Source organism: Apodemus sylvaticus, chromosome 3 (genome assembly GCF_947179515.1).
Source record: "Apodemus sylvaticus chromosome 3, mApoSyl1.1, whole genome shotgun sequence".
NCBI classification, from domain to species: Eukaryota; Metazoa; Chordata; class Mammalia; order Rodentia; family Muridae; genus Apodemus; species Apodemus sylvaticus.
Window position 1 is genome coordinate 128,890,026 of NC_067474.1, and position 26,599 is coordinate 128,916,624.

A 26,599-nucleotide genomic window follows, 5' to 3' on the forward strand; every position below is an offset into this window, starting at 1 on the left:
CTCAGTTGGCCAGGGCGCAGGATCCCAGATGAGCCTGCAGGGGGTCCAGGAAGGGAGAGCTTTGGCCTCAGCCAGGCCTGGGCCTTTGCTCTCTGATCTCGAATCCCTAACTGATCCGAGGCTTGCTTGCCACTTCCCTCCAGCCCTATCTGAGACCTGTTCAACCCTTAAGACTCCTAAACAAAACGAACCCCCTCCCGTCACTCCCCTCCCCCAACTCTGAGAGCCCAAAGAAAGCCACAACCTTAAAGGCTTTAATGGAGGTAGGGGTGTTGGCTGCAGTTCCCTCCTTCCCTTGCCCTGGAGTCTCGAGCCCACCCTGCTGAGCCTTCACTTCCTGGGTTCCAGAGTGTTTCTGCATTTGCTGCTGTGTTCCTCTCCCCTCCATTGCTGTTTTGTTCTGTGTTTTCCACTGTCTCCTTGAGCCTTTGTCTATCGTTACCTCTTTCTCATCAGATCTCTGCCACGCAGCAAACACCCACCACACACACACACACACACACAGCCCCTGCAAGGAACACACACCGGCAGAATCCTCCTTTTCAATAAAAAAAAACGACAACTGGGAAACAGAGTGAATTAAAAAGCATTAACTTAAAAACGATCCATGTGTCTGCAAATGCGTTCCAAATGGCAGCCTTGGGGGGGGGGGCAGCATGTCGGCCACATTTCTGGAGTCCCAGATATGTAGGGGTGAAGGGGGCCCAGTGCGCCACACCCTAACCACCTGGGGCAGCAGGGACCCGGGAACTTCTCTGTGGTCATCATCCTGGACCCTCAGCAGGTTGCTTGACCCCTCGTGGAGTTGCATTTCAGCATCTTCTAGATCTTTCTGCTTTCCCAAACCAGGACCTCAGCTCTCCAGGAGCATCAGTCTTCCCCGGACCCAGATCCAACTCTCTGTCTCTCTGTGTCTGCCTGTGCTCTGCATCTCTGTCTGTCTCTGCCTCTCTCTCCCTCTCCCTCTCCCTTTCCCTCTCTTTCAGGTCAGGCTTGGCCTGCCTCACCCTGCTCCTGCTCCAGCTCCAGCTCCACCCCCCATGCTGCCCTCCTGCTCCCTAGACCACCCAGCAGCCCTAGCTCAGAGGGAACAGTGGTTAGAGCCAAAGCTTGTGTTGGCCTAGAAAGCCTCCCGAGGGAGCAGCAGTTAGACAGAGACTGTCAATCCCCCACCTGCAGCTGCCGTCAAGTCTGTTCAAGCTGTTTGGAAGGTTGCTTCTCTAAGGTGGCACCTCTGCTGACCTTTGAGACTTCTTGCCTGCAGAGGACTTCACCAAAGTCCTCCACGAGGCTACCCTTACCACTCCAACTTTGGGGGTGGGGATAGACTGCTTAGGAGGTGTGTATTTTGCTTGATTTGTGGCTCGGGAGATGAACCTACGTCCCCCTTCATGTTAGGAAGCAGTCTGCCACTGACTTCTGGCAGCCCTCATCAATTAGGTCTTCATCAGAGACAATGGGACTGGGTTTGGGGTCCCACATTTCTCCTCTTTGCCTCACTGAGGGAAATTCTGAATCCACAAACCAGTTGGAGAGGAAGGAACTCTGGATTCTTAACCTTGTTCAGCTGATGCTAATCATTTACAAATATGGCACTAGCAATACCATATGTAGCTCAGGGCCCACTGTGTGCTCTGCACACAGCGCCGCTGAAACAGCAGGTTCCTAGATGACTTCGAGCTTTGCTTGCCCTCGACTTGATAGCATCTCTATCCAGAGATGGGAGCTTCTCAGCTCAGGCGAAGATGTGTACCTCAAGCAAGAGCTGCTGCCACTGCTCCTACCACTGAAACACAGGAAGAAAAGCAACTATGGAAGCATTTTCCCTGAGTGATTTTTCTCTTGAAACAGCAGAGCAAAAAAGTTATCACTTACCAGAATCACAGCCGTCCTCACCAAGTTACCGTGTTCTTCCTCTGAGTAATAAAAGATAAGTCAGTTTATTTTCAAAGACGAAAGTGTTCTGTGTTCACTATACAGGAAGCCTTTAGAGTTCACTGGCTCCTGCTCAACATGCCAGGCCCCAGAGAAGGCTGATAGGGTGTGTATACAATACGCACACTAGTTGTGCGGTGAGAATTCTGATTCCTATGCAGCATCTGCACGTGTGTCCATCGTCTGATGACACTCCTGCTGTATAATTCTTCTATGTTCTCTGATGGTGATAGGAATTCTGATTGAGAATCACTAATGTGGGCTTTGGAGAATTTTTGTTTCAATAGAAATATCTATTCAAGGAGCTTCCGTCCCTGTGCATGTGTGTGTGTTCCTAAGAGCTTGTGGAGATGTGTGTGCTGCATGTATTAAGTATAAAGATGTAGGGGTGCGTCTGTCCAAGCAATCATGCACTTCTTTGGAGGTATAATACACCCATAGATGTGTTTGTCAGTGGGCTATGTGGAGCGTGAAAGACACCCCCCTCTCATGGGCATGGTGTGTGTGTGTGTGTGTGTGTGTGTGTGTGTGTGTGTGTGTGGTATATGAGTGCTATGTTTCCAAAAATATTTCTGTGACTATGACTTTGTGTTATGTTCATATATGTAAGGAGCCATTGATGCCTATTTGTGAAGTTGTCATATGGATTTACTCCTGGTCCTACCATTTTCTGCAAACATTTCTGTGGTAGAAGCCAGTTTCAGGTCATTGAAGTAGCAGCTAAGACCTGGGAGGGGGGACAGCTCCATTGTTCATGAAGAGAGACCCTCTCTTGATGCAGGAGAAAAAGGGCAGATTGTGATCCTAAACCCAGACTGTAGGGTTGAGAGGTCTCATGTCCCACTCTGACATGTTGGGGAGGCAACATAGGAAATTTTGACTGTGCAAACCTCATGCTGTCAGGTGGGTATCAGGCTATGGGATGCTGCTGGACACCACTCTGGGGTTCCAGGGACCCCCAAAACTCCTCAGTTCTCAGGCGCTTGGGCACCCAGGTGCCACTGGATGCCAGGGAAGAGCTGAGAACAGAGTAGGGGTCCACAGGCTGGATCTAGCCTGGGACCAAAGGGGAAAGGGGGGATTGCTCCCACAAGCATGGAGTCCTTGGTGTGTCTGGCAGGTAGCTTGGCTTGGTGGAGGCCATGGCTGGGAGTGCTAAGACGCCTTCTTCAGGAGATGAGATGGCCAGCTCTTTAGGTGAAGACCTGATCCATTGCTCCCCATGGCAGGTCCTGATGAAAAGAGGCAGTCCCTGGTTTTAATATATTTATTGTCATGGCAGCAGGTGGATGAGTAAAACTGTACCCCAGTTCTCAGAGTGGGCCTGAGGTTAAATACCTTTTGCAGGGAGGAGTGTCTGGGAGGGGGGGTTTATTGGCTAAGCCTCCAGGCCTTTAGGTACCTCATTAAAATGGAAATCTGTCTTGATTTCCATGTCCTCTACCTGTGGAGGGGCTTGGGGGGGGGGTTGCCCTTACATGACTGATGGCCACAAATCTATGGAGGGATGTGGCCTCATATCAGAAGCCTAGTGTCTGGGGACCAGGCAAAACACCTGCCATTCCTCAGGGTCACCGGGGTTTCCAACCTTAGCTCAACCAGGAACCAGGCTGCCTTTCACGGTCCTACACCAGACCTCTGTGATGAGCATTCTAATCTGGCAAGTCGGGGGGGGGGGGGGGGGGTTATTGGAATAAATAGTATGTTTGACTGTTTCTGAGGACCCTTGACAGTTGGAAAGCCTTCCCCTTCCCCATGACCTCTCCCAGGTGTCTGGGCCTCCACCTGCTCAGGAGGATGGTTTGGTCTTCAGAAGCTTGGCACTGACACGTGAACTTCTCAAACAGACCAATTGCTAAGCAAATGCCACTTAAACTGGAGCTTGGACAGAATCAGTGAGACAAATGACCCATTAGAATAGATGAGGATGGGTCCAGATGGAAATGAGCTAATAAGGTTTCCATAGCACCAAAGACAGGCTGCAGGTCTTCCCACGCCAGGAAAATTGCTCCCAGAGCCAGGATCCCTTCCACAGTGGAGGACAAATCCTTGAGTTCCTGCAGCAGGGATCTCAGGCTAGATGAATCCCCGTGCCAACGAGCCTCTGAGTCCCTCTGCCAGGGTGCCCCTCACAGCGACTGTACGTTGAGGGAGGCAAGAGACTCACTATGCTGAGTGAAGAGCCTACTGTGGCCCAAGCCACTCTCATCCCATGCTTGTATAGAATCTGCATGGGAACTCTGAACCTATCACTAATTCTTAGCCTGTGGCTTTAACCTTTGCTACAGCTTCACGTAAACCTAAGCCCGAAAACACACAGAGATGTGTGGAAATGTCTATAAACCTCCACGCATCGTTGATCTCTTTGGAAACATATAGTACCAACACAACACTCAGGTTCCTAACCACCACACAGACCTTACATGCAGATGTTGCTAGGGGCAGAATGTGTTCCCTAGAAATTGATGCCAAGGTCTCCTACCCCATGTGACAGTATTGGGGAGGGACTGGCATTAGAAAGTAATTAGGCAAAATCCCTTGTGATGGGATTTTTATGGGGATGATAAAAAGAGAGTGAGTGCCTGCAAGATGGTTCAGTAGATAAAGGTGCTAGTCATTGACCCTGATGACCAGAGCTCAGTATCCTCAACCCACGTGATGGAGGAAGAGAACCAGCTCTCAGTGCTTGTCCTCTGAACTCCACACACGGATTGTAGCATGCGTGCTACCCCTCCCCCCAAATAAATGTAATAAACAATCTCAGAATGAAGAGGAAGAAAGAGCAGCTCCCAGGCTCTCTCTGCCAGGTAGAGTCCCTCCTGAGAAAGAAAACCTAGAGGCACACTGACATGAGAAGCCTCGGCCCCCAGAACTATGCAAAACAAATAGCTATAATTTAAACTACCCAGGCCTTGATGGTTTGTTACAGCATTATGTGAAGACAATCAGTATGCATTATGAATTGTTCTGGCCTACATTTGTACATGTTTACTCTCATATAAATAAAGATTGCCCATAATGTTCTAGAGAAATCCTGCAATCTTAGTCAGGACACCTTACAGCATGGTTTCCCACACCTACCTACTGGGCTCCCAGGATAATCATACAAAAAGTACTTAGTAGCTCTATTTTATCCATAAGGACAGAGAAACTTGAATAGACACTCAGGGTTGCTTGCACAATTGCTAAGTGGTACTTTCTGGATTTGAACTCAAGTTTTCAGATCCCTACATATAGGGATACGTGATCTAGTGTTTACAGCTCAGAGAGAGAAACTTCACTGGAGTCTGAAGAGAACAGGTCTACCAAAGCCCACAAAGCCCAAATTGCCATCCCCAGGGTGACCTACCTTGTTCCGGCCAGCACCTTCTGACTGTGTTACTAAAATAGACAGCTGACTGCCAGAGTGGGCAGAGTTTTACCAAAGTGCAGATTGACAGGCACCCCGAAACAGCTAAAGAATTGCCTTTTGAGGTTGATTTAAAATAATGGGCCCAAGAAGAGGAAGAACATAAACTGCGTTACCTCTTCTGCCCAGTTTAAGAGTCCGGCCTAGCTCCATGCCACAATTCACACGCAATGCGAAATTACCCTGTTCTCAGTTCTAAGTGGTTTCCCTGGGGCTTCAGTCCGGCCCCTGCCCAGCTCATATTGAGATGGTGAGATACTGCACTTGTACCTGCCTCTGGCTGCGATCTGACAGGCAGTGGAGCGTTCTGCTTCTCAAATCCTGCCTCCCCTTGATGCCCTCATCCTGGACCCTTGAGGCTCCTACCCTGTCTTCCTCCAGGGGGGGACATTTGGAAAACTTTAACTCTGAGCTTAGAACACTTAGCACTCAGACATGTCAGTCCTGGACTACAGTGGGGCTGACTCCTGCTGAAGACAGATGAAGGCCCTCCCGACAAGCAAACATAAATATTTTCTTTCCCAGCCTGATTCAGATGGAATCTGTACTGTTAATAAAGTGGCAGCTGGCTATCTAGGAGTGTCTGAATGTGGCCTTTTTTGGCAGGGAGCATGTCATCTGTCTCTGTCTGTGCCCTGTCAGGTGATGAGACATCGCTGGCCTCCTCCTCCTCTTTGGAATGTGCCTCAGATGGCAGAAAGTAGGCAAGGAACATCTGAAGGCCAGTTTTACCTCTGTCTGTGGAGGGCAGGGAGGGGTGGCCTGAGCTTGCTGTCCCTGGCAAGCTGGCCTTTCAGGGTATGACGGTCAGCACCCAGCAAGGCTATTTACTTAAGCACCACATCAGGCAGTGATATTTTATGTATGAGGTCAGAAGGGAAAGAGCTGAAACAGACTCATCTTCCTGCTTTGAAAGGCGCTCAGACTACAAAGCAACGGGACACGCTGTGGATCGTGCTTTGCTATGTGACTCGTGGCCTGGAAATGGAGGTGCAAGACCAGGGAAGGGTTTGAAATAACATTTCAGGTTGGAGTCCTCCCTGCCCCCACCTGAAAATAGGTGTTAGGATGGAAAACAGAGCACCTCCTCTGGCCACTCGTCACCAAACCAGAGCTGTTTGAAATGAAAACAAAAAATTCTTCCTTAGAAGAACATATGGTTGCACCATCCTGTGAGTTCCCTTCTTGAGAGGGGCCTTGTGAAGGCCCCATTCACAGCCTGCATCTTTGTAGGCTGCTCTGGGGCAGCAAGTGCTGCCAAGGGGTTAAAAAGACTCAGTCTCTGGCTTCAGCACTTGGTCATCCTCAAGTCTGATGAGTGCTAAGACTCTAGATGACAAAGGCCACAGAGAGGGTCCCTGAGCCTGCTTTCAAGTCCTGAAGCATCAGGTTGCCTTGAAGAAGGTATTCCAGCTTCCTGGGATCCTGTGTTCCCAGAAGACCGGGGACAACGATCCAGATTCCTCGGAACGGTTATGAGGAAGTCTAAGAACAACAGGGCCATCACAGCACAGAACTCTCGATAGTCTGGCAAAGACTTGCGTGGTATTGAAGGCTCTCTTGGAAGTTCCCCACTCCCCACAGGAAGAGCAGAGCTCTTTGATTTTCTGCTCGATGTATTCTGGGATTTGATTTCACCGATGTCTCTTCCCCAATGTCCTGATGTTCTTTTGCTGAAATCTGGGTGCCTACCAGGATACCCACTCACAGTTCCTGAATTCATGCAGTGCTGTGAGCACCCCCAAGGGCGTGTCCATGCTCTCTCACACACTCACCACACATACTGCACCCCCACACACACACACCACTGTACCTTCCAACTGGATGCCCTTCTTCGAGGGAAACTGAACTACCACTTACAGAGTATATGGTATGTGTCAGAGGCTTTATATTTACAATGTTAGCACTCTGGCACTCAGAAAGTGCCAAAGTTTGGAATGTTTCAGATTTCAGATTTTCAAATTAGAGTTATTCAACTGCTGAAGTCTGTGTGAATATTCTAGAATCCAAAAACCTTCAAAGTCTAAAGACTGCACAATTTCTGGCATACATTGCACAGCATTGGGAAACAAGACCAAAGAAAAGGAAGAGGGGCAGTAAAGAGCTTCTAGGAGGGAATAGTATGGTCCTATTTACCATAGAGCAAAGCACCATAGACCACAAAGGAAGCTGGGATCTGGCAGGAGGATGAAGGCTGGAAGGAGGCAGAAGTGTTGAGAAGGAAAATGGAGGTCTGGGAGGGAGATCGGTGTCAAGGAGGAAGATAACAAGGGGAGGGTCAGGACAGAAGCTGAGCGTGTAAGGAGAGGCTACTACTGTAATCTACTACACAGGAAAAAAAAGAGTGATTATTTCTCCTACATGGGGAAGAAAGTCCTGTTTTGAGAAATGTACTCACTAATACAAGTCTCAATAATTAAGTTGTTTACCTAAGACATTTTTAGTGGTCCCTGCTGTGTGCAAGCTCTGTCTTAGCTGTTGGGACATAGCTATGAACATGGCAGCAAAAGGCCCCATCTTCCTGGGATTTGTGTGTAAGAAGGAAAACATACAATAAACAAGAAAATGCATAGTATATTCAGTAAGGGCTATATAAAAATCCAAAAATGAGGTTGGCTGCTACAGGCCTGAAATACCAGTTATTGGTGAAACTGAGGCAGGAGAATCAAAAGTTCAATGCCTGCCTTGGCTACAGAGTAAGTTCAAAGCCAGTCTGGGCAACTTAGTGAGACCATATCGAGAAATAAGAAGGAGGTTGTAGATGTAGCTCAGTGGAAGGAGGCTTCCCTGATATATATGCGGCCCTAGGTTCAGTTGTTAGCATGGTTACAATGAAATAAAAAAGAATTCCAAGATGGTAAAGCAGATACAGAAGTAGAGAGAGTGCTAAAATTTGATATGGAGGTCACTTAAAGCCTCACCAACTGGCTACCTTTTTATGTAAGAAAGCCAGCCTACAAGTATCTGGTGGATCAACCCAGGTAAAGAACAGGCCCCAGTAGACTCCCCCTGAGCCAGCAGCTCGCTGTAGAGGGTGTACAGCTGGAAGCATCCTCTCATGCACTGCAGGGCCTGCAGCTGGGAAGCTTCCCATCACAGAAGCTCATTCCTAACACTGAATTCTAGGCTATGCCAGTGGTGCTGACCCTAAAGTCTGTGGTCCCTGTGTCCTGATGCAGGAGAAGGTATGACTCTGGGCAACCCTACAGTCTAGGCTTCTGTCAATAAATAACACATCACGTGAAATGTGGAATTTTTCTCCTTCATAATTAACCTTTACTTATTCCTTCCTTTATTTCTCCCAACATCTACTTATATATTCTCAAATATTCATGTATATATTCATTCTTATTTTGTTGCTTATTCCTTTCTGCCCTCATGTCCCAACCATGTACTGATTTACTAATTTTTATTCCTTGTGACATTTACCTCATAAGTAAATGGGACAGAGCATGCAGTTTCCATGCAAGGCTTACATCTTAGCTCAAAGGTGCAGGAATGGGACAGACACATACATTATAGCTGTCATGTCAACATCCATACATCCTAAGGCTAGCCTATAGATCATGCTCCTTATATAGATTCTCACAACCATTTAGTCACTGAAAACTCAGTCATATTTTATGACATTTGCCAAACCTCTACATGTGCAAAAACCTGTGCCTGATATGTTTTAGAGGGCAAGTGACTGGAAAGAGATAAAAAGATAAGTGATGCCAGCTCCTGTCATCCTTCCATTTATTTGCCCATCCATCCATCTACCCATCCATCCATCTATCCATCCATAATCCATCTATCTACCCATCCATCCATCTATCCATCTATCATCCATCCATCTACTCATCCATCCATCTATCCATCATCTATCCATATGTCCATCCATTCATCTATAATCCATCCATCTACCCATCCATCCATCCATAATCCATCTATCTACCCATCCATCTATCCATCTATCATATCTATCATCTATCCATCTACCCATCCATCCATCTATCTACCCATCCATCCATCTATCTATCCATAATCCATCCATCTACCCATCCATCCATCCACCCATCTATCCATCTATAATCCATCTATCTAGCCATCCATCCATCTATCCATCTATCATCCATCCATCTATCCATCATCTATCCATATATCCATCCATCCATCCATCTATAATCCATCTATCTACCCATCCACCCATCTACCCACCCATCCATCCATCCATCTACCCACCCACCCACCCAGCCATCATGCAGCCATTCTGATAAACCTCCACCGGGGTTGCTCAGCACCAACTCCTGAGCTGGCAATTCTCTACCTAGAATGACTGGGGAAAAGCTATGTTCAACTGTAGCTGGGCCTCAAAGGCCGAATATAATTTCAGAACTTGTAAAGAAGAAATGCAGTCCATCCAGATAACTGAATGGCATGGATGGATGTGGGGTATAGGGTCTACAAGCGCCACATCACAGCTGGGTAAGAAAATTGCCCTGAGCAATAGCTAAAGACACTGCTTTGAGAAACCTTAAGGCAAATCTCAGCAGGACTGATTGTCAAGTCAAAGAGTTTTCTGTGTCCCCAAGGAAGACCTGGCTTGGCCTCTCATTGCCAATAATAGTATGGAGCAGACAGATACCAAAGTGTCAGGTGGTTGTTCCTGACAGAGTATGACTTCTTGCTGCTGTCTCCTCCACCAAGAAGGGAAAAAAGCTGGTTAAGATTCCCCACCAGCCCTGCATGCCTCAAGGTTGGGACAGAACTTTGTAATGGCTTTCATGTCAAATGAATAAAAAAAAAATATGTTGATGAAGTTTTCCTCCCCAAAGTAAAGGTGTTGGAAGAACTGGCAGAAAAGTCTTTAGAGGTAGGGAGCTAGCTGTGGTAGCACCTGGTGGAGCATCCCTGGTCCTCCCCGGCAGAGGTCAGGGTTCCCTACAAAAACACACACAGAGAGAAGCTAATTTTGGCCTCTCAGGTGCGGGGCCTCACTTGTCCTACCAGCTGGTTAATCCCTCAGGCCGCAGTTCAAGCCACAAGCTGAGACTAGACAAGGAAAAAGGGGCTTGGAGCCTAACTCTGTGGCTCCTAGTGTTCTCTTGCCCTGAGTGGCCCTATCTGAGCTCCCAAGCCTCCTCACAACTCTTTGGAGCTGGTAGAACTTGTCCCTAAGTCCCAGATCTCCAGAGGACAGCAGATCCTTCTGTCTAGGCAGGAAGCATAACAAACATCAAATAAGAACAAAAATAATAGGAACCACTCAACACACACTTACTCGGATGTAAACACATCTGGCTAATAAAGTACCTTCACAATCAGGGTCTCATTTCATCTTCAAAAAAACTGAAGGGGCGGGCTAATGTGTGTGAGGCGTAGAGTATAATCCCTACTTTACGTGCATTCAAGACCATACAAGCAAATGACAGCTTTACCAAAGGTTCGTCGGGCCCACTGCATCAGACTCCCAAACGTTGTGCTCCAGCTTTGTTTTCCCCAGGAAGATGGTGTTGTGAATGCAAAAGGCAGTGAGTGGTCCCATGTGCTATCTGAAGCTCTAGTCCCTCCTACATCCACGAGCATCTGTGGAGAAGTGGAGAAGGTAAGGCGGACTCAAGCGGGGCCTCCTGACTGCAGCCCAGTTTCTACTTTACCCACCCTAACCTTGACCTTGAGCAAGGCACTCCCCATTCTTCCAGCCTCCCCATGGGTAGTAGGAACATGTGGGACAGGTGGCTTTGAAGGCCACTTCCACATCCAAGCTGTTGCTGGAACAACAGATCTAAAGAAGGATATGAAGGTAAGAATCAGGAACTCCCAGAACTCCATGGGTGGAGTAGCCTAACTAAGGGCAGGGGCAGAGGGCACTGAAGCAGCCCTTGACCGACTTCCCAGGCAAGGCCCACTGCCCTCCGCTTCCTCCTCCAGTCGGGGCGGGCGGGGGGGGGGGTCTCCTCCACTTCCAGGTCTTATTGACTTTTGAGTTTACAAGGTGTGTGGATTGCTAAGGCTTGGGATGATTGCCCTGGGGCCAGACCCACCTTGGGAAAGCATCCTCCTCACCCAGGCCTCCTCGCACAGAAGTGGGTGGGAGCATAGGCTGGGGTCTCCTAGAGCTGCTTGGAAGTGACAGAGGAGAATCATCAAGAGGAAAACGGAGAGAGAAAGGAAAGGCAGGCTCCACTAAAGGACTGGGGGAAGCCAAGGACAGCCCACTTGGACGCCATGAAGCCCTGAGTTCCTAATGTGACCTGGCTCTGCTGGTGGGTGAAAGCTCAGGTGGGTGAGGAGCTTTATGGTGTTTACTTGGTTTATTGGCTCTGGGAAAGAGGATATGAGGCCCAAAGTAGTTTTCTGAAGATAGGACCCTGCAAGAAAAGGCAAGATTTATGACTTCCGGAAACCCTCAAGGTTATTGGGCTGGGCATGGTCAGCTCTCTTTGGTTCTGTGGGCTTTTCAGGGAGGGGGACCTAGAGGAAAAGAAGTCGATTCCCCCAAATCCTCTTTCAATTCTCCCCCAGAGACAGCTCCACAGGGTGGATGGTGCTGGGATTTCTCTATCATTTTAAGAAAGCAGAAACTGAGGTCCGGAGAGCCCCCTGTTCTGCAGGACCCATACTGGCCCTGCTCCCACACTTAGGACCATTTCTCTCAGGGCAGCTGTCACTAGAGTGATCCTTGCAGGCCAGTGGGGAAATACCTGAGTCACCCTCACTAAGGTGGTAGCCCTAGTCACCCGTGTGCCAGCCCAGGCAGGCCTAGAACAACAGCTACCCATCCTGTCCAGCAAGGTGGCCAGGCAGTCTCTAGCACATAACCACACAACAAGGGTGCTTGCTCTCCAGGAAATGTCAACTCCACCATGCCTGTGGATACTGGCCCTGACCAAGTTGTTCTGGAAACAAATGTTTCGCTGACAACCCTACTTCACAGGCACAAGAGGCTGGTTCCTGACGCTGCCCGCCCCCCAGTCTTCAGTGGCCCCTGTTAGCAGGATAGATTGTGTTTCTGGGCTTAATTAAGGGACAGACCATAAATATTCATGCAGCCAAATGAGCCTGGCTCACAAGTGCAGCTGCCTCCCACTTGGGGAAAATTATCATTGTTTTCCAGAGGAGAGTAATGAGGCTGCGCACTGCAGAGAAGGCTTTTCAACAACCTCTCTAGGACAGAGAGGGAGAGCCACACTCAGAGGCCCTGTGCCCTGGGGAATTGTCCTGGCCTCTGCAGACCCCTCTGCTTCCCCAGTGAGGCTCTGTGGGGCTCCTGAAGGGGGGTGCTTGCCAGGGTTCTTGGCAGAGCAGAGGTTCCTAAGCGGCTAGAGAACTGGGTTTGGCAAAGGGTTGCTAAGGGCTAAATCCACCTGCCACGGACATTTGTCAGGAAGCTTTACTGGGACCTAGACACACTTGTTTGTTTTACAGCGACTAAGGAGTTGAGTCATGTGGCAGACCTTTTGAATCTGGAAAGCCTGAAATGCAGACCACCAGGCTTTGTATGGAGAGTTTGCTGGCCCCTAGAACCATCTAGAACCACCTCATGTTAGACATCTTTTTATTATTATTAAAAGTCTCCTAATTTGAGCTGGCACAATGACTCAGCGGGTCAAAGTCCTTTGCCACAGAAGCCTGATGACTTGAGTTTAGTCCTCAGAACCCAAGGTGGAAGAAGAGAAGCGACCTCCCACAGTCCTCTGAATTACACATGCACACCGTGGCAGGCACACGCCCTTCAGCATCATCAGCAGCATCATTACCACCACCATCATCATCACCGTCACCATCATCATAAATAACACTAAGAATAAATAAATGAAAGTCCTATCATGTCAACATCCACGGAGTCCTAGAAATTGAGAGTTCTTTTACCTTGTAGACTTAGAATCTTCGATGCAGACCTCACCCCTTCATTAGCTGTGCCTATCAGCAGGTTACCCACCTTCCTCCTGCTCAGGGTCCCTGACGCCCCAGAAGAAGCTGAACTGTGGTTTGCGGGCAACATTTATGAATTATATATATTACAATGATAGATAATTTGTATGTGATATGATTATAAACTACATATTAAAAAGTGGGACCTTGAAATATTAGGAGCCTTACCTGCAGTCTGGTCACTAGGGGAGGACTGCAAAGCCAGAGCCCAAGCCTGTCTCCCAGGCAACCCCACTTGTACCATGTCCTCCCGCCTCTCTGAACACCGGCTATGATAGGTGGGGGTGGGAGTAATGGGGGTGGGGGGTGGGGGAGCCCTCACTATCTCCGTCCCCACCTGGACCCTGCCCTGAGCATTCCCATAGGAATCTGCCCTGTATTTGCCTCCCTTTGTCTCCTGGTTCAAATAGCTTCTTCCCATCTTGTAAATCACAGTAGGAGAACACACACACACACACACACACACACACACACACACACACATTCTTAGGACTACCTCCCGACCTTCAAGGAGCCAGGAGCAGGCTGAACCTCATACATTTGCAGCAAGCAAGACCCTGGCAGAAATTTCCTGTTTCTGTCATATTCTCCTACAGGAAGCCCTCCCTGATGCCCAAAGCTCCCAGTATTCCTGCCTGAACCACCTCTTCTTGAGACAGGTCCGGGTAACAACCGCAGGACTCTCTAATCCGTGCATTCTTTCTGCTGGCCGTCAACATGCTGTCAGCATGCTGTGAGGTCTACTCTCTTCTTACAGTTTTATGCACAGCATAAGGAAGCTCAGCAAATGCCTTGCACTGAAGTTGTCCTCATGGCCGATCCTGCTTGTAAAATGATGGACCTGGAACCCTGGGGAGGAGGAACAGACAAGAGGCAGCAGAGATGCCTGCGGAGAATCCCTGAGTGCTGGACAGGGAAAACTGTAGCCCCTTTCTCCTCGCATGGGTACGGAGAAGAAAGCTGTGGCTGCCGCAGGCACTCTGACTAGTTGGAGGTGACACAGACAATCAAGAAGCTGTTGATAAAGTAAATCCCATGTGCCAAACAGTTGACTACACATCCTGTCTATACCAAGCTCCGGGGCAGGTATTTCTATCCCTGAGCAGGTTGGATGTCCTGGGGAATCAGACTGGACCAAAGCCTCTGGTGGGTGAGGCCTTTAGCTCCCCCCAGCAGCCCTAAGAGGCCGGCTCATATCCTTTCAGGGAGTGGAAAAGGAAACACTGGGCCCTTTTACAGGGTTTCTTGTGTGTGCCTAGCAGCCTCCGAGGATGGCCGAGCTGCCACGGATGGAAGAAACCGTTTATTTTTCCTGTGAGCCGCTCTGGAGCCTTTCAAAGGTGTGAAGTGCCAGAGCCTGCAGATGCTGAGTCCACAGGGCTGCACAGAGCCAGCCCTGCCTGGGCCTCAGAGCCACCCCCCCACCCCAGCCCCCAGCTCCGGCTGGCTCTTCATGTGCTGTGGAAACTCCCCCGGGCCCATCTGGCCTCTCCTGTGCTGAAAGGCTGCAGAGTGACAGGCCAGAAACCTGATTCAGTGTTTATTCACTAAACACTGAGAAGGCCCTCCTGAGTCTCCTCCCCACTCAAAGCCTCTGCTACTTGGGGGGTGGGGCGGGGGGCATTGTCCATCTCCCGTGCTCAACATACCTGGTATACGTGCCCCAGGAGATTAGCCACAAGGAGAAGCATCCAGACTGGCCCTGAAGCAAGAGAAAATCTGGTAAGACAGAAGAAAGAACTGTCACTGAGTGGCATCGGTCGAAAGAGGAGGAACCCCAAGTCCTATGGATTCTGGTAAGGACTCTGGGGTACCTCTACCTCCCATGACAAGGCAGAGAGCTTCCGTAAGAGCTCTGTCCATGAGTTCTACCGTTGTAATCCTGCAAGTCTACCACAGCAGAAGGGGTCTAGGCTAGACCAAAGAGTTATGCCTGTGTTTCTAGCTCCTGTCTGTCATGTGGCCTGCTGCTCAAATAAGATGGGTGGCCCAGGAAATGACTGGTTGTATGCTTATCCAGTGGCCCAGGAAGCTGCATTCGGGTTGTATTTTCTGTCTCATATGAGATAGGGATTTTCTATGTAACCCAGGATAGCCTCCAAGTTGTGGTAATTTTTCTCTTTCAGGCTACTAAGTGCTGGGATTATAAAATGAATTTCTGTGTTCAGCTACGCAGTTATTAAAAAAGCTGAATGAATAGTTTTGTCTCCTCCCCCCCCCATTGTATTCTTGTAACATACCAGACTGCTCTGTGGGGCTGCTGTGTAGTCTTGTCTGAACCAATACCTTGTGGTAGAACAGAATCCGTGGCCATTTATCTATGATGATCAATCATGAGGCTGAGATGGATGGTTCTGCCTGTCCTGGTGCTGTTTTAACTAAACTGACGAGTGGGGCCCTATGATCATAAACAACCTCATATCCCAGGATCTGAAATCCCAGAAAGATCCAGTGGTAAATGTTTCAGGAACAAACTCCATTCTGATCACCACAAAACGGACACTTCATACTGTCACGGACATGAAAGGCCAAAAAGCCAGCCTGCTGTCAGCCAGCCTAGCAGGGCAGCCCTCACTACCCTCCATCCTAGTGGCGGGACTGAGAACAGTGGTCTTGCCCATGATCGTCAGGGCTGCCACAGCCCGGTCATTCTCACACTCCTTTGACTAACTGCAGACATGACTGGCTCACTGCTTTGCAGGGGGCCTGTGACCGAGTCCTCACCTCCACTCCCAATCACCCTGCTCACCCACACCTGCTTATCATAACTTCTAGGCCTCCAGGCAATGGGGCCTGTTCACAGATGGGACATTGGCTTTGTCCCCCTCCCCTCAGCCCAATTCCAGAATCAGCATCAGTGACCTCTGCAGGCTGAGGTGTATGTGTATGCGTATGCGTATGCGTATACATATGCATATATGTACGTGTACGTGTATGTGTATGTGTACATGTATGTGTATATGGGCACAGTGTACCCAATGCTGTACTTCAGAATCGTGGCTGGCTGGGGACTGTGTTTAAGAGCAGAAGACAACCTTGAGAGTTTTCCTCCCTTCCCTCCCCTTTTTACAGATAGAGAAACTGAGTCAGACAGAATGGCCGGTTCATCCCCCAGCAGCTATGCCATGCGCGCATTTCCCTGTGCCTTTCCTTACTCCTTGCAGAACGGAGCAGGCATTTGCCAACTGGCTTCACTCTGATCTCCCCCACCCTCACCCCCATCACTAGGAAATGTGTACAACTGCCACAGGCCATTGTCTAGGGAATTTGGAGTCGTGGTTTTTCCGTTTAGCATTGGAAATCGAAAGTGAGAGCCAGGGAAACGGCCATTTTGGGTTGAGCGACCTCTGAAATAACTAGGAGCAGCAGCCCGATGGATCTGAGATGCAACTTGTCAAAAGGAAACAGAGCCAAATGGCTCTTTTCCTGTTTCTAACATTTCCACTCCCACACTGAGATTATTTAAGGCAACTTCCTATTTGCGGGTGGGCTTATTGGGGATCAGAGAGGAACCGGCCTTGCCTGGGGGTGCCCAGCCTATGGGCAAGGCTATGTGGTATGCCTAGAACCTTCTGTCTTGGAATTCTCTGGAGTTTTCAGTTTCCAGAATACTCTATGGCTCCACTGAAATAGTACCCTCAGACGCCAGGGAGAGCTGTGGTTTCATTGGCTGTGAGGCTTTCCAAACTCTAAACTAAGTGGCTTATTAAAAAAAAAAAAATGAAAATTGGCAAACAAAAATAAATAAAAGGGATTGCTTTTGTCTATTTTATCTGTAGGACACTGACTGATGTCTTGCCATTTCTGGCCCACATTCCTCTCTTGTATGGAGTTTTGAGGTGTCATATGTGAACCTGGGGGCGCTGGGACTTCTAGAAATAACTAGAGTAAACCCCGTACGCTCTATCTTTACAGTGCTTGAAAGAATGGCCAGAGGATCCACATTCAGGTTGTTTATTCTTGGCTAGTGCTTTCACAGTGTTTGGGGTGGATTCATTAGGAAGTCAGTGTCTAAAATGCCAGGGTGCCTCTGTCGCTGCCTGTGTTTTGCTTTGAGTTTGTCCCTCAGCGATGTAATAGAATCCTGAAAGTTACTCCTTTCATTGACATCTGACCACCCTCTTCCACCGTGCCATCCCCTGCAGGGATTTATGGCTTGGTGAGAAGCCTCCGCATATCCTTGACTGGATACCAGCATCAACTTATTGCCAAAGCATCCTCATCAACCTGGCTTTAATCGCCTCCAAGCCTGATAACCATCGGAGGCTGATCATCCCTGGCAAATTATCTAATCCACATGTTGTTCAATTTGTGTAAACCCCAGCTCATGAGGATCATAAAATAAATAAGCATGAAATGGTTTAGAGTTTCCAGTCTCCTTTTACCTAGACAGGCCAGGCTGCGCTCTCAGCCTCCGCTGTGGCCCCCACCTCCTTCCAAGAAAGGATAGGGATGTGGCTCCTAGGAGGACCCGGTTGCCGCCATTCTTGCCACGGGCCACACATGCTCTTCTGCCCCTTCTCTGTGACTCTTCCCACATGCCAGAGCAGCCAAAGCTTCATATCACTAACATGTTATTCATAGACTTGTCCTGTGAGAATTAGGATACTGGGTAATTTGTAAAATGAAAGTAAGCTTTGTCTCTTGAAAAACAGGGTAGTAGGAATTTGTAGAGTTGGGAGGTAGAGCAGAAAAGAGGCAGAAAAAGATGTCGGTAGCTCTAGAGGGTATGAGGATAATAAAATGCGAGTATATATATATATAGTCTAGCTGTAAATACCAGCTCACCAAGACTGCGTGTGTGTGTGTGTGTGTGTGTGTGTGTGTGTACACCTGAGCGAGCAAAGACACACAAACAACTGGGCCAGGAGTGGAACTGACAGCAAATGCCCCTCTTGGTCCCTGAAATTCCTCCAGGCTGTGTCTGAAATCCTGTAATTCCAAAATTCTGGGATTTGTTCATCTACTTCTCTCATACACACACAAAAAAAGACACTGGTTTTAACATTCTGCAATTTCTAAGTGCGGAGATCCAAAGTCTGTAATTAGGAACTGCTCCGAATCTCGAACTCTGTTGTTCCTGGATGCATACATTCTGGTTCTAAGATTCTGTCAGTAAGTGTTCTGTAGTTTAATATTCTAAAGCTCTACTATGCTCAAGGTTTCTAATTGTTAGCATCCATGAGCCTGTGCTTCTATACATTAACTTATCTTTATTCATTTGTTTATTTATTTATTTTGTCTTTTTGGGGGGGGGACAGGCTCTCACTATACCACCCTGGTTGTCCTGGAACTCACTCTGTCGGCCAAGCTGGCCCCGAACTCACAGAGTCTCCCATCTTTGACTCTGCACCACCACACCCTACCTAGTCTGTATTTCTAATGCTCTAAAAAAAAAAAATCAGTTACAATTTCATAATCCCCAAGTTCCTTAATTTTGATGTTTGTGCCACTAATATGTAAGACTTTTATGTGAATATATAAATTACTTTTTTAAAAAGAATTCTAACAGAATGATTCCAGAACTCTAGGTTTTTTTCAGACTCCACAATGCAAAAGTATTTTTCATTCTGCATTCTACATTTTGGAAACTCTATTATACCATTCTCAGTTCTGTAATTTAAAAATAGTATATTATACCCCCAACATTTGTTATAGTTAAAGATTTTATTATTTGAAATACAAAATTACTTGCTCTTCAAAGAACAAGAATTAAGTCATAATACAGAGTCCAGGAATGCTAAATGGGTCCCTGGGATCAGGCAGGGATCTTTGCCATGGCAAAGGAGCCTCAAAGAGAGCTGACAGTTCTGGGAGCAGAGAGAGACAACGGCAGCAGGGGTGGTGGAAGGCAAAGGAGATGGTTCAAGCCCAGAGTCAGGAGAGGAGTTGGTCCCAACACCCGGGTCCTTCCTCAACAGGCTTGTTTCTAAACATCTGCCTGATTCCTCATCAGCATCCCGATTAGAAATAGAAGCCTTTAAAACCATCCCTCTCCCTTGTTCTCCATCAAGGGTTCTCATGACAATCATCTCAAGCAGCTAATGAGTTTCAGATGGGCTTCAGAAACCGGGGACCAAAGGGACGCTCAGGGGAAGGTTCCATAGCTGCGTTTCATGGGGTTTGGGGGAGAGCCTCAAAGAGAAGAATTGTCTGTGGCAAACTGTGGGGCCACACAACCTTCCACAGGCGTGGGGACAGACCCAAGAAAGAAGCTGGGAGGCTGGCAGTCACTACTTGCTCTTTGTACCCCGCGCTTGCTGGGTCTCCTTTCTCCCGCTGTACACAGATCGACAGACCTGCACTGCCTGGCTTGCTCGTCATTGCTGCTTTGAACTCAGACCGAGTAAAGACTTCGATGTACTCAGCAAAGGCACCCAGGATTTCTTTGGGCCAAGATATCATCGCTCACCTGCTAATAACGCACCTTTGCAATTACATCTGCGACCTTGTGATCTTTCAGATACAGAGGTAGAGCGCAGAGGCTGACTGCCTAGCCCGGGGGGAACCACTCAGCCACCCTAGGGGGTCCTGCTGTCCGCCAACTCCCTTTGGAGTGCTCCTTCTACACCCACAGCCAGTCCTGGACTGCAAGCTGAGCAAGACTCAAGGGGCTTTTCCACTCCTGTGCGCCAGGGGGCACCTGGAAGGAGGCAAGAGACTCAGGCGGGGATATCTCAGCCTTCTTTTCCACCTCACTCAGAGTGCCAGGGGGGAACCTGGCTGGGATTACACAGTGGGTTCTGCGGTGTGCTCAGTCCCTAGCTGCCTGGCAACTTCCGCTGCTTTCAAGGTCTAATTTAGGAATCTACGGAAATGAGCAGAACATTGAGAGAGACACACAGTGCATTACAGAGGGACTAGCGGTCCACAGCCCACCGAAGCTGTTCTGAGCAGGGATGCAGGGGGAAATGCTCCGACAGGATGTGTATAGTTTAGGGTTCAGAGGGGTCTCTCCTGGCAAGCGACACCAAACCTTATAATTAAGTATCTCCGTTTCCTTTCAGATATCAACAACAACAACCACGTTCTCCGCACTGCCTAAACAGGACAAATCCCCGGTTAGGCAGTTCCTGGTGGTCTATACACACACACACACACACACACACACACACACACACACACACACACACACGCAGAGAGAGGGGGAAAATCTGCCTGGAAGCAGGCCTCTCCAGCCTCCCAGCACCTCCCTACTCCCTGTGCCCTCCCCTAATCCCCCCTCCCTATTTGCAATTAGGGGTAATCTTTTGTTGCCTGGAAAGTGTAAAAATCACCAGCTTTTCTTTTTGCATGCATAATATCCATTTCCCCTCCAAGTGCGCTATTTGGTTAGGGAATTACATCTATTTACAAGAGTAGATGTTGCACAAAGGTTGTGTTTATGTGGAAAATTATATCGGTGACACAGGCTGATTGGCATGTGGAGGCTGGAAGAGCAAGCCAGAGAGGCCTCCTCATCAGCTTGGAATAACAAAATGATTGTATTTTCAGCAAAGCTAATTGATCACACACCTCGCTGGGCTATCTGTTTACTCAAAGGCCATCCAGGCCCTGGGAAGGTGGAAAGGAGAGTTCAGCGGGCAGTGGTCACCGCCAGGCCAGGGCAGCCAAGGCCCTGGGGTACATAGCAGAGATGGGGGAAGGAATGCGTGGCCAGAATGAACCTCTGGGTCCTGCAGTTGTGCAGAGGTGGGCAGAATCAGTGTTCCCTGAAAACCTAGGCCCCAAAACACCAGAAATTTTGTCTTTTTTTTTTTTTTTTAAGCTCATGGGCATCAAAGCTTTGGGGAAGGGACAGGCAGAGCAGAGCAGGACCCAGAGCCACTGCAGAGAGACGATGCATGCATTCCTTTTCCCTTGTCCATTTGAGAAACTAACCCTCCTTTCAAGATGATGCAGATCAGAGGCTCTGGGACCCTGGCTCCACAAGTGCACACGGCAGAGTTAGGGATCAGCTGTAGTGGGGTGCCACTGATAGAGTACAACCAGCTTCCAAATGTGCCCTGCAGAGCAAAATCCCTCTCCCACCACCACAGAGACAGGGGCTATCCTCGGGTCTAGATCTGCTTCCCTGAGCTGAATGGCGAAATATGCTGGGTCTTCCCCAAACTGACCCCCCTAGTGAAAACTCCAGTCATGTAGGCAGAAAATGAAGCAATGGAATTAGCAAGCACTTGGGTGAAAATGACCAGTTACAGTAAAAATAACTGTTTGGGGACTGTTGTGGGCGCAGATTCATTGCCAGCACTTTGCACGTGTGTGTGAAGGTCTTTTAGAAACTCCTGGTCAGAAACATTAACGCCTGCATGCCCTAGCGTGTGCTCACCTGGCTGTCTTGCAAACTGCCCAGTGGATCCTATGACTAGTTATTTTTTTTTTTTACAGGGATGCGCAAAGCACAGCTCACAGCTTGTTTGGTTCTAACTCTGTATCTTTCCATTGCTGATCAATATTAGATCTAGTAACTATTTCCTAAAGAAAAAAATTAGGAATACCCGAGAACAAATAATAAGTGCCCAGGATTTACTAAAGAAATCTGGAGATTCTCAGAGGCCACTGACACAAACAAATCTTATTTTACAAATAAGGAAAGTGAGACGAGAATACCATGCGGATTCCGACTGGTTACAGTTTGCACATTATTTAGGGTTCTTGGATCAGGTGACCCTGAATAAACTTCAGGTGCTTTGCCCAAATCTCAAGTCAGAGGCTTTTCTTCCCTACCTAAGTCTAAGTGCAATTTGCAATTTGTAATAACCTCCTTCTTCTGGAATCACCGAGTGTGTGTATGAGTAAATGAGTGTGTGTGTGTGTGTGTGTGTGTGTGTGTGCGCGCGCGCGCGCGCGCTTGCGTGCATACAATGAAGGGATATTAATAAAACCTGAATCCAAATCAAACTTCTCTGCGTATGTTATTTTTATTCTGCAGTCAATGCTTTTTTATTAGATTGAAAACTTTCACTGTGCTTTTCATCTCTGGCTGTATAGTGTTCTAAAATTAAAAAAAAAAAAATAATGGCGGGTGCAGCAACCAGTGACTCCAAAGTCTGGCAAAATAATATACTTTCTTGGATGTCTCTGCGTGTTGCCAATTAGCTTTGCTGAGAGCACAGGCCCCATCCATCACCCGCCTCTGGGTGGCTGTAACGGAGACCTAATTTGTTTCATATGCCCTGGGCTCAGGGATTCATCCTTGCCTCTAACCTGCAAGGACCCCTGTCCAAAGAGGAGATGAATGACAAGAAAACCCAAGACAAGCCAGCGGGACTCCTATCAGAAACTGCTCTGCTGTGAGTGGGAAGATCCCAGCCCCTCCAGGCCCACAGTTCCTCCCACAAGCTCCCACACCCCTCTCTCTCCTTCACCCCTTCTCCCCTTTCACGACCCAGAAGACCCAAGACTCACAGGCGGCGGTGGGGCTGAGTGGAGAATGGAAAACTGCTTCTTCCTCCAGCTTCCCAGGGCTAGTCCTGCCTCGCCCCTCTCTGCTGTCCCCACCCCTCCCACCTACTCCTTCCACAGCCGACTTTTGAACCTCCAGTTCCCTAGGAATTTTATGAATGCTCAGCTCAAGCCAAAATAAACTCGTAAAGAAAAGGCTTCTAAAGAAGGCTGGAGCCCCGTACCGCAAGTGCTAAGCGGTAAATACAAAAGTTCTCCAGGTCGCTGGGAGCTGTGCTCTGGGTGGCAGAAGGTTGGGGTCAACCAAGGGAACGAAGGACAAGGGGAACAATGAGTGAAGACTTCCTTTGCAAGCTCCAGGTCCTAGATTCAGTTTTGACTTCTTTTTAAAGCCTGACAGTCTGTCTCCTCTTTTTATTGATGTGCTAGCCCAGAGAAGTGGAGAGATTTATCAAAAGTCACACAGTAAGCTTAGCTGTCCAGCCTTGGAGCGCCCCCTCCCTGTGAGATTGTGGGACTGCAAGTAAGAAAAGAAGGAGCCTACAGAATCTGCTGTGGTGGGATGCGGAATGCACTGGATCTGAGCAGCCAGTATTTTGCCCAATGTGTCTTTCAATTACATTTAAAACTCAGTCATGGTACCAAAGAGAGATGGATCAGCAGGTAAAGGCATTTGTCACTAAGCCTGACAACCTATGTGACAGCACCTGCACTGCCACGGTACCAAGTATCAGGCGTAGGCCTGGGGGGTTGACAAAAAACACAGACATGGGTCATTCTATACGGAGATCGCCAAAGCTTTACTGAGGGACCAGCAGTATATATACTAGAGGCCAGGGGAGGGTACAGGAAAAAATAATCATAGCCATAGGTCAGGCACCTGGGACGTCCCTACCACACCAGGCAGGAAGGCAGGAATCAAGCTAAGCCCCAGGATGTTTTGCTCTCAAGAAACCTGTGCAAACAGCTCAGCTGGGGGTGTTGAGCTAAGCTTCCCAACACTGTGTGTTTGATCCCTAGGACCCACAAGGTAGGAGGAGAGAACCAGCTTCTGAGAGTTATTTATTCTCTCACCCACACACTTGTGCTGTGGCTTGCAGTCCATGCACATATACACACACAGATACAAAGAAATAAATGTAACAAGCATTTTTCAGAATAACGTTCAGTCGCCCATACCGCTACCCAAGGCCATAGATGGAGCAGTACAGCTCTCTCACACCTTCACCCTGCTCTACCAGAACGGGCTATTCCAATGCACAGGGCCTGGACCCCGGAAGGAAGCTTCTGGAACGCGATGGGCAAGGGCCCATTGCTCTGGCTTCTCCCATCTCCTCTGCTAGTCATGATACTAATGCCCACTGAGGAGAGCAGTGTCCTACATTTCTCCACATAGAGTAAGTACAAGCACTGTGGAGCCAAGATCTTCCTGATGGAGACTCAACCCAAGAATGCTGGAGTTGGAGAAGGCCTCAAAGGCCATTTCGTTAAGCTCCTCCCAGACTGAATCTCTCTTCCACTTCCTTGGGCATAAAACTGAAACCAGACCCTCACCCAGATTCCATACAGTTGCTCCCAGCACACCCAAAAATCCCTCTAGGCCAGGCCTGGGCAGAAGCTGGGACACCCACAGGACCTCAGGGCAGGACTGCTCTGAGGAGCTTAGACGGGCAGAGCAGACACAGGGGACCGTTCCAGGGAGCCAGGCTCTACAATGCCCACAGGGGTCTGGCCAGCTTGGGCTACAGTCGGAGCAGCCTCACTCCGTTCCTGGTCTCCACACTTTATCAAGAAAGAAGTGTAAGTTAGAGATGCTAGGGCCAAGACGAGAGGGGCTTGGTGATTGGTTAGGTGTGTGTGTGTGTGTGCGTGTAAGAGAAGCAGAGCCAAGACTGACTCAGGGATATGGTATGTGTGTTTTCCAGAAGGAATTTGACAGTCACAACAACACTGGCTGGCACTGATTGAGCACTTACTATATGCCAGACAATAAGCTACGCATCTTATATATGTGACCACATTTAACCTTCTCAGTGGTTCTAAGGGTTTCCCAGAAGGAACACAAGAGAGTGGTGACATTAGCTGGCCTTGATTAAGAATTTATTACATGCCAGGCATTATGTTAAACATTTTACATACATGACTTCATTTAATCCTCACAGCAATTATGAGGAACTCCTCTAACATTATGCTTTATTCTGAGGTCACACAGTCCTACAGCAACCCAGCCCTGCTGTTCACCTCACAGCTCCCCCATCTCTTCCCCCACCTGACACTCCCTCTCTTCCCTGAATAGTGCTCCGGGTTTCAGCTCTTGCCAGGCGGCCCCCATGTTCACGACTACCCAGGCATTCAGGCAGAGGGGCTTCCTTCTCTCCCATCCTCCAAGATCTTCCATATAAAAACGTGACCTCCTCGGTCAAACCCAAGGGAGCTCCGATCTCATCTTTCCCCTTCGCCATCCCTCAGCAACACAGATAGGGAGCCTTGCTCTGAGCTGGGCCCTGGGCCCCGTGGAAATCCGGGAGGTTTGGAATTGAACTGACCCCTGCTTGTGCTGTTAGCTAAGACAGGCGGCTGTCTATGGAGACTCCTTCCTGTCCAAACATCTTTCTCTGGTATTTCCTACTGTCCTTCATAACCTTTCAGGTTGTTCAGAACTCCACTGGGGAGGAGCCACTTTGGTTTCTGATTGCTGTCGTCTATCTGGCCCAGAGGTAAGTTCCCCACTATGAGATCACGTATCCTACCCCCACATTCTTGTGTTGAAGCCAACATTATTTACTTTTGTGTCATTATGATTAGAATATCAATCAGAAAAAAAAAGAGAGAAAAGATTTATTTTGGCTCACGGGTTCAGGTTTCCACCTACCAGATTGGTGGGGTCTGTGGTGACAGACACACAGCGTGGAGCCCATGATGCTGATTAGGAGCGTGATGATGAAGATGGTGAAGATGTTGAAGATGATGGCAGCAACAGTGTTGATGACATCATGTCAAGATAATAAGATGTCATGCCTCCTATTGCAGCTTCTCTGCCCTACCTCTTCACACCAACAAGGACCTGTTTACAGTCTCCTTAGCAAAAGTTCCCAGCTTTGCTTTTCAAAAGTATAAGCCCACGAGTGCTGAGGAGAGGGAAGAGAAGATGGCACACAGATGACACGGCCTAGCTTAGGAATCCTGGGAACAGCAGGCCTCTGGCCACATTCAGGCCATGTAGAGAGCAGTACAGGCTGTGTGGGTCCCTGCAGCAGAACTGCCTGTGTGGGACAGTGTGTCTGTGGGAGATGTGACTGACCTCTCCACTGACACACTCCAGTCCTACACAGGCCAGAAAGAGCCAAGCAGTGAGGACAAGTGCTCAGTGAGGTGGGGACTCCAAATTCTTGATTCTGTTCAGGCAGCTGGGGAGAGATTCTGCCCTGAACCAGTGCCCTGAGGTTGACATCGGGTCCATCCCTAGCCACCACCAGTCAGTACAGGATCGTGTCGAGTCTCCAGGCAGATTCAGGGGAACGTGCTGGCATCCTTCCATTTCAATCAAGGAGGAGCTGGATCTGGAGACACTGGTTGGCTTGCTCCATTGCTACTTTGTAACCATGACAACCATGACAAGATTCCCACCTCTGGCATCTCTACACTAAGCACTGGCATCTTACTCACCAGCACCTTCACACCTGCTCCCACCGTTTCCACAGGCTAGACCTCAAATGCAAATGGCCCTACATCCTCATCTCCCCCAAATGGTCCTCCTCAGTGCCTTGCCTCCAGGAATCTGGGCCCTCCAACTCTTTCCTGTCCTTTATTTCTCCCTGTTGCCTGCTTCTTGACCCTTTGCTGTGTGAACCTGTGCCTCTATGTCTGCCTCTGTTCCTCCAGGCTACTCTGTATATTCCAGATGCCTGGAATACATCTTCTCTGCTATGCGGT

At 48.7% G+C, this 26,599-nt stretch overlaps 2 long non-coding RNA genes across 3 annotated transcripts; one reads left to right on the forward strand and one right to left on the reverse strand.

Moving 5' to 3' along the window:
- Positions 1–606: 606 nt before the first annotated feature.
- LOC127681087 (uncharacterized) lies at positions 607–14,980 on the reverse strand. 2 transcript variants are annotated; one of them, XR_007977074.1, is made up of 5 exons: positions 14,911–14,974; positions 13,906–14,110; positions 10,765–10,912; positions 1,876–1,916; positions 607–1,786 (listed from the first exon to the last, which is right to left on the reverse strand). It is a non-coding gene; the product is annotated as an uncharacterized LOC127681087 (long non-coding RNA). The 2 variants fall into 2 exon arrangements; XR_007977075.1 differs by lacking the exons at positions 10,765–10,912; positions 13,906–14,110 and having other exon boundaries at positions 14,911–14,980.
- LOC127681088 (uncharacterized) lies at positions 14,512–17,591 on the forward strand. The gene is made up of 3 exons (XR_007977076.1): positions 14,512–14,601; positions 14,929–15,057; positions 17,407–17,591. It is a non-coding gene; the product is annotated as an uncharacterized LOC127681088 (long non-coding RNA).
- The last annotated feature ends 9,008 nt before the right edge of the window (positions 17,592–26,599 follow it).